At 53.2% G+C, this 15,818-nt stretch overlaps 1 protein-coding gene across 1 annotated transcript in view; it reads right to left on the bottom strand.

Annotated features, from left to right (window-relative positions):
* Positions 1 to 15,818, bottom strand: part of KLF13 (KLF transcription factor 13) — a 47,051-nt gene that overhangs the window by 6,316 nt on the left and 24,917 nt on the right. The window lies entirely within an intron of this gene.

Below are 15,818 nucleotides of genomic sequence, written 5' to 3'. Positions count from 1 at the left end.
TTCTCCATCTAGTCTGCAACACGAGAGGGTCAGCCTCAGGGATCTCCAGGGCCTGGAATTCTACAATCAGTCTGCCACTCCTTCTCTCATGCAAGTCCCAAAGTGGCCAACCAGGGTTGGCTGGCAGACCAGGAAAACGAGACAGGTTCCCACAGACCCAAGCGTGGCGACAGGCAGCAGCCCAGAGCACCCCATCAGGCGCCTGTGCAGGTGGGGAGGAGGCAGAACACAGTGGGGACGGGAGGTGACGAAGGTGGGCTACACCCAGGATGCTGCTCCCTCCTTCCCATCCCTCACTCAGAGCAGGAGACAGGCCAGTGTTTACCCTTGCCAGACATCAACCACAAAAATGGTATCAACTGCTCAGGAAGAACCAGGGTGGGGGACTCTGGCACCCCAAAAAGCAGCCCTCTGGCATTAGGGGTGGCCGCAGGGCTGCCCTTCCTACCTGGCCTCATCCCTTCTCACCCCCCATATCCATAAGGCTGGATAAACTTCAGGACACAGTAAAGGCACATTATTACTCTTTATTTAAAAGAAAAAAAGAGGCAATTAGAAACTCCAGGAAAAATAGAAGACATACCAAAAAAAAATGTGTGCTTCAAACGAGATGTAAACTAAAATGCCACATGATGATGAGTCAAGAGCTCCGAGCCAAGCTCAGTTCTAGGGGTTTTTCCTATGCTCTATTACTTATCCTTCACAACAAGTCTACGAGGTAGTGGCAGGAAACGTAATCCCAGCACAGGCCCTGCCGATGGAGACTTTACACAGTGTGGTCCTGCTAACCTTAGCACTAGCTGTCAGTGTTTTAGAACCAATCCTATAAACAAAGGCCACACAACGGACCTGTGGGCCCAGAAGAGAACATGGATTTAAGAGAAAAGTGGGAATGCACTCCGAGAACAAAGGACATGTGTCAGTGAAACACAGAGGTTTAAAATTACAAGGATGGTCAACAAAGTAAGTAAAATAATACATCCATCAATAAGAGTTGGAGGGGAGGGATAGGAGTGAGGTAAATCCTTAAATTTCATGGCAGGAGGGTAACAGAGAATACCTAAATTTGGTAAATCAAGAAACAGTAATAAAATACAGTTCATTATGGCAGTAACCATCAAGACAACTAAAAGCAGAAAAGAAGTATTGTTCTCTAGGGAGTGGGGCTGGACTGGTGAGACCATGTTTTTTGTTGCAAGCTCTCTGTATTATGGGTATGTATCTATCTATGTATTCACCTACTTACCCTACCTACCTACGTATCTACCTAATCTGAGACAGTCTTGCTCTGTCACCCAGGCTGGAGTGCAGTGGTGTGATCTTGGCTCACTGCAACCTCTACCTCCTGGGTTCAGGCAGTTTTCTTGCCTCAGCCTCCTGAATAGCGGGGATTACAGGTGCCCATCCGCGCCCGGCTAATTTTTCTATTTTTAGCAGAGACAGGGTTTCACCATGTTGGCCAGGCTGGTCTTGAACTTCTGACCTCAAGTGATGCATCCTCAGCCTCCTGAAGTGCTGGGATTATAAGCGTCAGCCACATGTCCAACTTGGGTCTTTTAAAAAAACACGTATTTGTTTCTTTCATAACAATAAAAAGAAATATTTAATTCTTTATATGTCTAGTCCAATATTTCCCAAAACATGTTGTTCAAAGAAACATTATCATTGTATAAAGCTTCATCAGTTCCAGAATAAAAAATTTTGTCAACCAAAGAGTGAAAATGTTGGAGATTCAGAATGCCTACTGTCATTAAAAGCCTGGGGAAGCCCAGCATTAAATAAATGGTTTAGTATTAGCCATGTCAGGTCTGACAGATGAGGTTCAGACCCTGTTTGCACTGAGTTGTGACAGTATGGCCCAAACAAATTCCTTGCTGCCTGCAGTAGGGCAGATAATGGTCCCCAAAAAGACAGAGCCAAGTCAGGACCCCCAGAACCTGTGCATGTGATCTTATTTCGAAAAAGGTCTTTGCATATGTCATCAGGTAAGGATCTGCACAGCAGCTCCCAAGTGTGGAGGGTAGGGACGAGGGGAGGGAGCGAGTGAGAGGGGAAAGGGAGCAAGAGCGAAGGGGGAGAAAGTGGGCAGGGGAAGGAAGGGGAGGCAGGGAGTGGATTCTCCCTCAGAGCTTTGGGAAGAAACTAACCCTGCCAACACCTTGATTTCAGGCTCCTTGCTTCTGGAACCGCGAGAGAGTGAGTTTCAGTTGCTTTTCAGCCACCCAGTTTGTGGCAATGTGTGACAGCAGCCTCAGGAAGTAAGCACGCTGCCCCATCCTCCTGGGGGTCGACACAGGCACGTCTCAACCCAGTGCCTGGCACGTTCCAAATGTGCACTCCTGAAATCTCCGCTGTTACTGTTGCTCTTAGTCATTAGCCCTGCCAAATGGGTCTCCCCAGATTTGGGCCTGTCGGGAGGCGGGGAGGCCAACCCAAATTCGGACTGAGCCCTTGTGAGGAGCCTTGTCCTTTAGCTCCTTCTGCCTGCGGGCCGGGGAAGCATGTGAGGTGCGCACAGCTACAGGTGGGCCACATGATGCCGCAGAGAACTGCAGCATCCACGGACGGGACGCTGGTGCCAGGTGGCCTGGAGCAGAAGCAGGTGGTGTCCGGCACAGCCACTCCACCAGCACAGCGCTCAGCCTCCCTGTATGTCAAGAGCTCTGTGCTATGACAGGACAGGGCACATAGGGGTGCCTGGCCCAGAGACATGGTCCTGACCCAGGCAGATGCGGCCCCCACGGCGGCTCCATCCTCTGTTCCTCCGGCCAATGAACTGGCCCCCAAACTCGAGTTATGGCTCAAACTGACAAGACCAGCACTGGGTCTGGCTGGGTCTCCTGGTGGTGACACTCAGGCAGCACCCAGGAGGCTGACAAGGAGCAGCCCAGAGAGGGGAACAGATGGGAGCATGAACAGGGAGCAGCATGCCAGGCGCTTTCACCCACATGGTCCGCAAGGAGCCCCAGGAGCTTTCGTGTATGTGGGTGAGAGCCCCTGCTATTCATCATATTCAAAATTCGAAATCAAAACAAGGTCTTCCACCAAGCCACATTCCAGTCACTCTGAGAGGGACAGTGCCCTCACACCTCCCTATAGCACCTGCAATATACTACTGCACTCTCTGGGAGCACGAGGGAAACAGTGCTATTGTCATGAAAACAGTTTTGAGCTTGAGGCCCCACACGTGGCCTCCAGATTCACTCTAAAACCTGTTCTGGGGACACACCCACAGCAGCGAGCACAGCAGGGCACCCCGTGAGGTGGGGGACAGCCAGCCCCACCCTTCAGAGAGTGAGCCCAACTCCCATTCTAGGGCAAAGGGAGCCCATCGACTCAACAAACCAAGCACCCTCCATTCTGGGCTCAAATCCTGCATCTGCCTCCTCCCGGGCCTGTGATACAGTATGACAGGGACTCACAAGGACAGGGCTCCCTCTAGAACCCGTAGGAGATTCCAGACCCCTGCAGAGGAGCTCCCAGCCTTCCTGCTGGATCCTGGAGCTACTCCAGCTCCCCAAGTGGGGGTCTCCAGGGTCCTGGCTGTGTGTGCCTGCTCCTGTGCACAGGGCGGGGCCCTGGGACAAGGCGGGATTAGGCCTTGTGAGGAGGACACCGGGTGAGAGGAGGGAGGCTGGGGTTAAGCCTGGAGAGGGGCTAGGTGCCCAGGAGCCTGGAAGGGAGGCTGCAGGAGGGCTGGGGGGACAGTGGGAAGCTGGGGGAGGGGCCGGGCCAGGCCAGGCTGGGGCTTGGGGGTCCTGTGGGTGCCAGGCAGGGAGGAACTCTTCGGTGTCAAGCTGCATGGCTGGGGATGCAGGGTGGGGGGCCTCGCGAAGTTGTGGGGAGAGTGGGGGTTGGGTGGGGCGGCTGCTCAGGGCTGCGAGTTACATAAATGTTCCCTGGCGCCACAGCGAGGCCATGAGTGGAGCAGCGCCGAGAGTGAGAGCAGTTGCCTCATCTTATCAGGGAACACAGCGTCCCACAAGCTGCTCCTGCCCAACCCGCAGGCCCGGGCGGGACAGCATGTTCCCTCAGAGAGCCAGCCCGGAGGGGAGCGCAGGGCTCTCTCTCCTCCATTCAAGCCCCCCATCCGCCTCAGCACCCACGCCACAGGCCCTCCCCACTCCCCAACAGCAGCCACGTGCTAGTGCAGCCAGCTCAGGAGCATGCACGCTCCAGCTCAGAGCCCGGCTCAGACTTGGGCTGTGGCATGAACTCTACTCTGCTCTGCCCTCCTGCGCAAAGGGCACGCTCCAAGTTACCTCCTGCCATCCAGCCTTTACCAAACTGCTACCCACCAGCCCACAGGTGAATGGGCCCCTCCTGACTCCAACTGCACCTGTATAAACAACACTGAACATCTTTCTGTGAACCTCCTGTGGGAAGCCTGTTGTGGGGTCATTTTTCCAACATTCCCAATGCACCAAGCTGGGGTCAGAACAGCGTTTGCTGCAAGGGCCTCTTCTGCTCGCCTCCTGCTGAGTATTCTCTGGGAAGCCCTGCTGAGCTCCCCTTCATGGAAGGGAGAAACAGAGATGCAGCTCCTCCCGGGAGGTCCTAGAAAGGCAGATGACCCATCGTGTCTTGGACACAACAGCAGACCTCTGCAGCGCAAGGATCCACAGGGGCAATGGCAGGGACAGGACTGGTCAGACTCAAATGGAGGCACAGGGAAAGCCTCCCAAAGAGAAACTGCTTCTCCTGGGGCTCCCAGGCCACTGCCCCCAGTCCCCGGCTATTCCCCACCAGTGAGTGGGCTGTCATTCACCGATGGACAACTCTGCTCTGTGGGCACTGGCTTGGGGCCACTTCCAGCTTCCAACCTCAAGACTGCCACGTTTTCCACTCCAGGGAAGCCTGTTTGCCCTCCTGCTCTGGGGCAGCTCGGCACATGGCCAATCATGGGGGCTGATCAACTGCTGGCCTCCAGTGAAACTCAGGCACACAGCCTCTCGGGTGGCAGAAAGGCCTCCCTGCTCTGTGGTGGAGGATGGAGTTCCTAATTCCTTAGGAGGCCATTTGGCCGCCCTGCTTATCACTAGAAATGCTAGTGGTTTGTTAAGCCACATGGAGCTGACATGCACATGGTCTCCCGGGAAGTCCGGGTTGGAAGCTCTTACTTACCCACTGAGCAGCTAAGGGAAGTGAGGCTCAGGAGGAGACAGTGAGCTGCCACTCAGCCAGCTGGCGGCAGAGCTAGAGCCACAGCCACAGCTGGGGCCTGCCTGTGGCAAAGCAGCAGGCTGCCCCACCCCCACTCCTCTGTTGATGCCTCGGGGATGGTCATTCAGCCTGTGTCTCAGTCACTGAGATACGCCGGGCACATGCCTGCTGCACAGCGGTGCCTGGAGGAGATAACACTGTTATCACCTGTGCGCCAAGGGGCTGCAGGACGCATGGTCATGCACTGCCCGGTAGTAAAAGGGTCATGGGAGGCAGGCAGACCCCGTCCCAGGGCGCTCTGGTCTGGTGCCACTGACCACACACTACTATCCACCCTTCACGTGCGAGAGCTGGCAGGTGCCGAAGCCTGGCTGGAGACTGCCGCACACAGTGTTGGAAGAATCCTTCTTGGACAGACGTGTGTCTCCACATTTCTACAATGCATGCAAAGGTATTTCTTTAAAGTAGACATTTTTCTTGTTGCTTTGCTTTGTTGTCAAATAGGTTAACTTGATCCTAAAAATTCATACAGAAAAACAAACAGGAATAGCCAGAAAAAAATTCTGCAAAACGATGTGGGGGAAACGATACCACCGGGATTCAACAGTTCCGTGAGCTGCTACACGGCTAGTGAAGCCCAGCAGGAAAGGCAGAATTAGCACTGAAGGCAGTGGTAACTGTGCATAGGATGGAGTGACATCTTGAACCCCTGCGGCGGGGAACACTCAATACGTGTATCAAGACACTTCAGGAGCAAGGTTAGATCCATTCCTCACCACCCACACCAGGATAAATTTTAAATGGGTCAAAGATTCAAATGTAAAAAATAACCACAAACATTCTAGGAGAAAACTGTAAGAAAGAAGTTCCTTCTATGAATCAAAGTCCACAAGCCATAAAAAGAAAAGACTGAAGGCTGGGCACAGTAGCTCACACCTAAAATCCCACCACTTTGGGAGGCTGAGGCAGGAGGACCACCTGAGGTCAGGAGTTCAAGACCAACCTGGCCAACATGGTGAAACCTCATTTCTACTAAAAATGCAAAAATCAGCCGGGCATGGTGGCTGACGCCACCAGCTACTCAGGAAGCTGAAGCAGGAGAATCACTTGAGCATGGGAGACAGAAGCTGCAATGGGCCGAGATCGCACCACTGCATTCCAGCCTGGGCAACTGAGCGAGACTCCATCACAAAAAATAAATATATAAAAATATACTTGACTGCACCAAAAGGTATACTATACTTCTCTGTGAACAAAGACGTCATAAACAAAGGCAAGCGATAAATGACAAACTGAGAGAAAAAATATTTGCAGCTCCTACCACAAAGGGCTAATCTCTAATACAGAAAGAGCTCACAGAAATTTAAAAAAGAAAAATATCCAACAGAAAAATGGGCAAAGGCAATTCATAAAAAAGGGAACTACCGACGGCTCTCAAGCACCTGAAAAGACGCTCCACCTCGCCCAGCAGGAGCTAACAACACATGAAAGCCACTGAGGTGCAGCCTTGTAGCCATTGCCTTGGTGAGGCTGTGGGTAAGCAGAGTCTTTGCTGATCGGAGTGCAAACTGCTACCACCTCCATGGAGGGTGACTGGCAATACCTATTACCATCAGAAACGTGCACACCCTTCTACCCCACATCTCAACTTTTGACATCCTAGCCTACAAACACATATGCACACCTTCAAAATGGGATATGATCCTGATAATTCAATGCATCAGGAACCTGAAAACAACTCATGACCTTCCACTGGCGCCTGTCAATGAATTACGGCACGACAAGACAACAAAATACTAACAAAAAGAAGTATTACAAACTGCTATGGAAAGATCTCCAAGCTGAGTGAGGAAAATAAGGTTGAGGACAGATGACCAGCAAGGATGTACGTGTGCCTTGGCTGGTCTGTGCAGAGAGCTGGTCCCTAGGAAAGTAGGAACAGAGATCACCCAGGGGAACACTGAGCAGATGGAGGACGCGGAAGGTTGACAGAATTTTCCCTGGGGAAACTCCTTAAATCTTTTAGATTCTGAAACACACAAATGCATTTCCTATTCAAAAAGTTAAAGACAAAAAAAAATCCATAGCAAACTAGAAAATGCTAGCCATCAATAATGCCAATTAAAAACCAGACATTCCACACTCTGGGCACATTACTGGCCCCATTCTGTATTCCCTATTTCAAAGCACATTTCCTCAGATTACCCCAAGAGCTCTCTTAAAATAACAGTGGTCGCCCAGGCAGATTCTCCTCAGAACATGCTGGGCAGCGGCTTCCAGGATGAGAAACTAAAAAATAACCATCAGGTCCAATCTAGCTTTGTAGGGCTGCTCTCAGTGCAGGGCTCATGGTTTCAGCGCCCTTGGGTCACGTCGCTAACTGTCCTATTGGAGGAGGGCGCTCCCTGATAAATGATTTGACAGGCCCAGCAGTTTAGAACGGGTCAGACTTAAAAGGCTATGGGTGACACATATTCAGCAGAGGATTTAAACAGCTGCAGTTCCAGGGTTGTATTTCACGTCAGAAGCCCCCTGCAGGCTCCTGAATGCCACACTCCTGCCAAAAGACCACCCATCTGTGCACTGACACCACTGGGGGCTGAAAATTGACCCAGGTAAATGGGGCAGGTGCTGGCAGCTAGGAGCGCCAAGTCCATGCAGCCACTAGGATGCAAACCCCAAGTGCCGCTGTAGGGGCTGGTGAGGAGTGGAAACCAGGGAATCTGCAGTCTACTGGGAAAGGGTTTTCTCTTGCATCAAAAAGAAAAGAAAGGAGGCGGGGAAGGAAGAGGGCAGACCCCGTGTGTGGGGTACGGAAGAGGCAGTTTGGAAAGGCCTCTTTGGTCCGCCTCTGGCTGTGACGTCTGGTGGGAGCACCAGCCTTGGCAGTCACAGGAGAGAAGTCTCACTGCCCCTTGACACCAACAAGCACCGGCACAGCCAGCCCAGCTCTGCACCCCAGGCCATGCTTCAGCCGGCTCTCCAGGCCCCGGAGGGAGGGGCCCTCTCCGCAAAGCCTCTGCAACCCTGGTGGCCCACTTCCTCTTCCTGTCTCCCCTCCCCCGGCCTTCATTTCCTTCCCCTGCCCTCTGCCTCAGTGCGTCCTGGGTGGGCCTTGACGGTAGGGACCCCACCCTGCTAGGCTCTGCCGCAGGCGCTCAGTGGCACAGACAGCTGCACGTACACTCTTTACAGGCACGCAGCTTTTACTTTTGGCCTGCCCTGGGCTCATTTGACCACCGACCCCTGAGAGACAGGAAAGTGTTGATGTGAAACCCAGGTCAGAAGTGAGGAACCAAGTGACCTCACCAAGGTGACACACCTAGATGGGTGGGCCTGAGCCCAGGCTCCACCTGGAAGAAAGATTGTCACAGCCCCTCCCCAGGTGGAACAGGAACACTGCTGCCCACGTTCACATTCGTGTCCCCGGAGGAGCGAGCAGGGGCCCCCGCCCGTGGTGTGGTGAGGCTATCCTCTGCACCCCGGGCCCCTGCTGTTCCCACAGCCAGGCTGCACTGGGCCTATTGCACTGCAGGCTTGCCCAGGCTGCGGCATGTGGGCCTGAGGACCTGTGGTGGGCCTCCATAGTTGTTTCCCAGCTCCCCTGCAGCTGATGAAGGAGCCACGCAGTTCCCTGGGAAGGGTGAAGGTCACCAGGCAGCGCACTCAAAACACTGGTGCTCAGAGCCCCTGGAAGAGCCTTGGAGGGCTCCTCCTCCAGGCCCAGCATCTGCCACCTGGCCGGCTCCAGGTGCACAGCAGGCTCAGTTTTTTCAGGAAAAATGTGGCAAGGTTTCCAGCAGAAAATAAAAATAATACACTCTTCAGAGTTGGTTTCATAAAGCAAATACATCCGCATTAAAATGAGCTTGTCATCTGGACGACAAGCCTAAAACACCTTTGGTTTTTGAGGGAGCCGAGGCAAAACCACCACAGCAACATCACACAATGATCTGTCTTTTCTGGAATAGCTCAACAGTGCCAGGGACTTCTAGGAACTTCCAGACCCCCAGGGAGGAGCCAGAAAGCCCCCTGGGCCTCTCCTGCAGCAGCCCAGGCCCACAGGCCCACCTGGGGCTCTGTCTTGCCCACTAGGAGCAAGGTATCCCCCCCATCTTTTGGGAAAGCCCTTGTGTTCCGAGTCCCTCTTGGTGGCCTGGCAGCCCCAGGCCCTGTCCCTCAGCCCTGCCCATAGGTCTAGTAACCCCTGCATCCTGCTCAGGCTGGTTGCAGCCTAAGAGCACCGGAGAGGGGACCACCCTGAAACAGAGCCCTGCTGCCTGCCGTGTGGAGAGAACAGTGCTGGGGGGCGGGGGGGGCGCCTCTTCTCGGGAGACAAAGCCCACCGTCTTCTGGGCACAGGCCTGCCCAATGCGTGTCTGTGCCCTCCCTTCTTCCCTGCATCCTGCTGGCCCTGTTTCCTATACCCTTCCCTGTCCTAGCCTAGAACACGGCCCTAACCTTAAGGGAGGTGACCCCAGGGACACCAGCCAAGAGGAAAAGCAGTGCCATACTCTGTACTATCCCATGGCTAGGCCCCCAGAAGCTTCAAGGTTGGAGTGACCCCCTCTCCAACAGCTCTGTACAGGACTCTAAGACCCGAGGCTACCTGGGTCTGCTTGATGGCAAGGGAAGGCTGGCAAGAACTGGGAGGAGCTCCTGGGGCAGGAGCCCTGTCCTGTGTCCTGCCTCCCTCCCTCCCCCAGGACCACAACATGGAGGGGTGGGGGGCTCGGTGCTCCTTGGTGTCATCCTCAAGGTCGCTGGAACCAGGCTTCATCTGTTAGGTGGGCTAGACGAGAGAGAGTAAGCACACGGAGTGGGCCCACTGTCTCTCTCGAATGTTCTTCTGAACCACCAACGTGGGCTGCTCATAAACATCCCCGGGTACGCCGACAGGGAAGAAAACAGACTACCAAGTGGCTGAGCCCCAACCTCAAATGCACACACGAAATTGCAGGAGGGAAACAGAGGTTACCTTGGGAAGACGGGATTTGTGTGTGACTGTCCTTTCTGCATTTCTGTCTTTATCAAATGAATCGCTTTGGACAGCCAGAATTAATGCAATAACACTATATAACAAAGTGGTGTATGTACACACCCACACACCTTTCACCCAAGCTCCAGCTCACAACTGGGACTGATTCCACAGAATCCAGCACCCCTGACCCCAGAAGGGAACAGCACCAGTACACTGCCTGGAAAGGTTAAAAGGACCACATGCCAGAGTTTCATAAAGGTGTTTGCTCTCCTTTGGCTAAGGGTTACAAAACACATTTGAAAATTTCCGTTCTCAAGGTCCCTTTTAAAAACAGCAATAACAGAATACTGATGGTTTCTGCCAACAGAAGACCAGAAGCCACCTGAGACAAGGGCTCTGGAGCTCCTTTCCTTCACGCACACTCCTGAGCCATAACCCCTGTTGCTCCTGAAGGGATATGCAGGGAAAGGTGTATCTGCCCCTTGCCCCAGAAAGCTTCCAGATCATGGACTGCTGCAAGCAAAGGCCTTCTCCAGATGAACGCTGTTACCTGTGGACTCATGTGAACTGGACCCAAAGAACACACATTTCCAGTTCGTTTTCATTGTGAGGGCCTCATCACGAACTGCCTCCAAGGGAAGCCAGGAGCATCTTCCCTGAGCCTGGCGGGTGATGCACATCCAGCTGACCCTTGCCCCCGCCTTTCCTCTGCCATCTTGAAGGGACTGTTCCCTGGCTTCAGGGGCCTTGTTCTGGGCATCGGAGGCAGCATGGCTGCTGGAACACTAACACAGCCCCTATGGCAGTGATGGCCCAGGGATGACATTCCTGTCCCCCTCTTCAGAGAGTCTCTGAAACACCAGGCAAGACAGGAACATGAGGTTGGAAGCTACAATTAGAGCCAGGTTTATTTAGCTGATAAAAATGCTTTTATTTGAGGCTGATCCGAAGTAAAAGCAACTTGTATCTAAAGTACATAAAGAACTCAATCTCAACAATAAGCAAACGCCCAATTTAAAAAATGAACAAAAGTTCTGAACACTCAACCAAAGATAGACAGACGGTAAACAACTGTTTGAAAAGGTGCTCAGTGTCATTTGCTATCATGGAAATTCAAATCATAACAATGAGATATCACTATACACATTTATGAGAATGGTTAAAATCCAAAGCAATGACAGTACTGAATGCCAGCAGGGCAGCTGGAACTCTCGTCCATTGCTGCAAGAATGTTAACCGCAGGGGAGCTGACCAGCCACCTGGGAAAACGTGTTTTGCTGGAAGCTAGAATGTAGACAGTACAGTTAACCTGCCAACCTCAAGTTTGGACCTTCTTCCTCTGCACAACTGTCTTTGTGAGCTGCCTTCAGTTGCTTCCAGAATATTGCTGGGTATATCTCTGGCAAACTCCTGGATAAGATTGTTGGGCAAGAACAAAGGAGATGCTGGCTGCCCAGCAGCTGGACCACTCAGCCACCGCTGCCTAGTACTAACCTGCTTCTCATCTCTCCCACACTCCTACACTGGACCAAAAGCCTCACAGAACTCTGGGTAAAGATGGCAGATCAGGCACAGACACGCACACCCTTCCGGCCCCAGATCCCACTACAATGAAAGAAAGTGGGTTTTAACAGACAAAGAACAAGGAAAGAGAATAACAATAATACTCAGGAAGCAAGACATTAGAAAGACAGCAGAGAAAGCAAGAATGCAATCCACGTTACCCCACAAAGGCTCAGGAGTCTCTAGTGGGGGTGGGGGTGCAGTGGGTGGTGGTGGGGGGACCGGAACATCAGATAAAGCACCTGTAGACACAAGGTCTTTCCCCCCCTTACAGATGGCTGCCTGCCCTTCATGCACCTACCAGGGACCAGAGGCTCGGAGTAGGGCAGCCTCCAGAACAGGGGTATGGGAAAGGGCCGCTGACTGAGCGCTGCCTCCCGGCTTCTCTCCCAGTGCAGCAACAGGACCACCCTCCCCAACCCCAGGCAGGAACAGAACACTCCTCTTGGGCGGGCACCCCGGAAGGAGATGGCCCTGTAGACCACCCACAGGAGGTCACCGTGGCTGAGCCCACTGGGTGCCCAGGACCCCCACCAAGGTCAAGCTCTCTGGGCCACCACCAGCCATCAAGGATCATCGGACAGTGCAGAAGAGCCTGACTTGGGTGGGGGAGAGACCCAGACCAAGGTGCAGGGACGGACGACGTGAAGGGAGCTCAGGCCACGCAAGGGGAAGACTGCCAGAGCCGTCACTGACATCCCCACTGCAGATGGACCCATGGAAGCAACAACCGCATGCGCCTTTACAAAGGGAGGCCCAGAAACCCAAGTCTGAAAGGAAAGAAGGAAAAATGTGGCAGAAATAAAAATCCCAATAGCGGGGTTAGAACACTGAGAGAATTTCACAGAAAACAGAGCAAAAATGCAAATGGATGAGAGAGAAAAAATATACAAACGGAAGGGTCAGTCCAACAGCTCCAAATGAAAGGGGCTGCAGGTAGCCCTGAGAACATGGGGGGCGCTGCAGGAAGCCCCGAGAACACGGTGGGTGGGTGGGGGGGGGGGCTGCAGGCAGCCCTGAGAACACAGCAGGTGAGATGCCTGCGTAGAAAGGGCAAGAGTGTCTTCCAGACGCCACCCGAAGAGCCCGCTGCAGGGCAAAGTGTGGCCAAGCAGCTCCACACACGTGTGCACCTCCAAGCCGTGGGTAAAGACACGAGCCCAAAAGGTCTTGAGACACAGAGACCGGCGGGTACACACAGTCAGAATCAGAACCGCTTCCGTCTTCACCACAGCAACATCAGACGTCAGAGACTGCAGCAAAGCCTTCCAAACCCCATAAGGAAACCAAAATCCCACCTACGATTCAACCCAGACAAACACGAACCAACCTCAGACCAGGATCAAGACGTTTTCAGACATGTGTGCCTTGAAACAATGGCCTCCCATTCTCGTAAGTGAATTAACGCAGGAACAAAAAACCAAACCCTGCATGTTCTCACTTATAAGTGGGAGCGACACATGGAGTAAAAGTGGACACAAAGAAAGAGAACAACAGACACCAGGGCCTACCTGAGCACAGTGGGAGGAGGTGACGCCTGAAAAGGCTACCTACCTATCGGGTACTCTGCTTATTACCTGGGTGAAGAAATAATGAAAACACCAGACCCCATGCAGTTTACCCACGTAATAAACCTGCACATGTACCCCCGAACCTAAAATAAAAGTTAGAAGGAAAGGAAAAATGGCCTCTCGTGCACCCCTTCCAGGAGGCTATGCAGCAGGAGCTCCACGAAGACGCAGAAGCAGGGGCTCCAGGAAGTGGGGCCTGGATGGTAGGGAGGGGTCCCAGGAAGACAGCCAACCCCCACAGAGATGCTGCACAGGCCACAGTGAGCAGGCCACACTCAGGCGGGAGCACGGGACAACACTGGGAAGACCAAGCAGCAACGGCGACCATTGAGTCTGAGGGAAATTAACACATGTAAAGTACGGGTGACCTGCAACTAGCATTTACTGTCATGATCCCCAAAATGCTGCCTGCTGACTCCATCCTAAACATCCAATTATCACACGGGTGGGGGGAAGGGTGCCAGCCTGCAGGCACTCATTGCCATCATGGGAAGTCAGGAGGTAATGCCTAACACTCTTCTAAGAGCCCCTATGAGCATGCTATCCAACTGGGCAGGTAAATAACAAAGGAAGTAGCTGAAGAAGCTGGCAGAGGGTGGAGGGGGGTGACCTGCCTATCACAATAAATGTACAGAACGATGGGCTCTTTAAGCTGTGTGTATTACCACATGCACTATTCTAATACAGTTTTTAACACCATTTACAAAATGGGATGGGTGTAGCGTTCTCGCAGCCCAGCCTTTCCTTAGAGTGTCACTTTCTTCTCCTAGTGGCTCATCTTCAGAAGCCATCTTCTGTGCGGAGATGACGCCCTGCCCCTCTGCTCAGGGGAGGTGAGGGGCCGTCCACAAAAGACACTCACTGAGCGCCTGGCCTCTTCCTCACCTGTCTGTGCTACCTTAGTAGCACTGTTGATTGTTCGGGTTGTTGTTGCTTTTGATCTCATAAACACCTGTGTCCTTGTTGCCTTCTTTTTACTTACAACTAGTTCTAACTTGAAGCTGAGGACGGCGAGACAGGCTCCATCACTTCTTTAAATGGTGGCTCCAACCCAAGCTTGGGGCTTTAGGGTCGAACCCACACAATTCCCAACACCAAGTCATGTGGGGTGACGTCAGGCTTTGGATTCCTCGTTCTACACTTACTATTAGCCCACTAGTGAAATTAGATGTATCAGGCTTTCATTTGCTGATGTAAGGCATTAAAATATTTACGGACAAATTGATATTGCATCTGGGATTTCCTCCAAAACAACTGGAGGGGGCAGGGTGGTGGAGGGGCAGAGATAAGACTGTAGGCGGCTAGCATGTGGGCATCTGTCAGAAGTTGTCCAGACAGAACTATTAATACAGCCAGGCACAGTGCCTCACACCCATAATCCCAGCACTTTGGGAGACCAAGGTGGGCGGATCACTTGAGGTTAGGAGTTCGAGACCAGCCTGGCCAACATGGTGAAATCCCATCTCTTCTAAAAACACAAAAATTTAGCTGGGCATAGTGGTGGGTGCATGTAAGGCTGAGGCAGGAGAACTGCTTGAACCCAGGAGGCAGAGGTTGCAGTGAGCCGAGATCACGCCATTGCACTCCAACCTGGACAACAAGAGCGAAAATCTGTCTCAAAAAGAAAAGAAAAGAAAAAAAACCCAACTATTACTATCTGGACAGGGATTCCAACCCCAGGCCCTGCCCGGAGGCCACTCCTCCTCGCTGGCTTTCAGCCCATTCCTCCTCAGGCTCTCCCCAGGCCTGCTCCCTACCACACCGCGGTTGGGGTTTGGTTAGCTGATTCTCTGCCTGCCATAGGCAGGCAAGGTCCCATCCTGCAGGCCTGGGCTGATGTCCTGGACTGTCCCATTGCTGTCAGTCAACTGCAGCCTGGCACTCGCTGGCAAGGCAGAGCTGCGCCAGGCTCCGGGGCCAAGCTGGGTAGGGACTGGACAGGCTGAGGCCTCTGCACTGATGCTGTCTCCAGGACCTGGCTGCAGTCAGCGCCACGTCTGACCCCTGACTACAACCTGGGTCCTGGCGTCTGAAGGGCTCAGGGGAGTGAGGGACTCCCAGGGGTCTTCAAGCTAGGCAGGGTCGTGGGGGTGCAGGTCTTCCCCACAAGCAGCCTGTTTTCTGCTTAAAAGAAGAAACAGAGGAGTCCTCTCTTCCTCTGAGGCCCAGGCCTGCAGCACAGGGTCCCTGGTGAGAGAGGGGAAAGGTGTGGGGGGCTGCCGGCCGAGAGCCCCCTGTCGCAGACCTGGCCACAGCAAGCCACCCACAGCCCTGCCAGCTCACTGTTGGAACTCTGGCCACAGCCACCGCAGCCCCCCTTCCCAGCAGCTATTCTTGGTCTGTGTCTCCCTTTAGGGGGAGGATAAGGGTGGAAATGATCAGAAGCTAAAATTAGCAAAAGGCAAACAATTGAGGCCAGGAATCCGAGGTCGGCTGAGGACAACAGTTTGTTCTTTGCAGCCCGAGGTGGTTTTAGCAATAAAGGGAATTGAAAATGAAAACAGATCTGGAAGCAGCCCAAGCCCTGCTGGGACCAGGCC

This window comes from Saimiri boliviensis, chromosome 5, assembly GCF_048565385.1.
Source record: "Saimiri boliviensis isolate mSaiBol1 chromosome 5, mSaiBol1.pri, whole genome shotgun sequence".
Taxonomy (NCBI): Eukaryota; Metazoa; Chordata; class Mammalia; order Primates; family Cebidae; genus Saimiri; species Saimiri boliviensis.
This window is presented reverse-complemented; position numbering and strand designations above follow the sequence as displayed.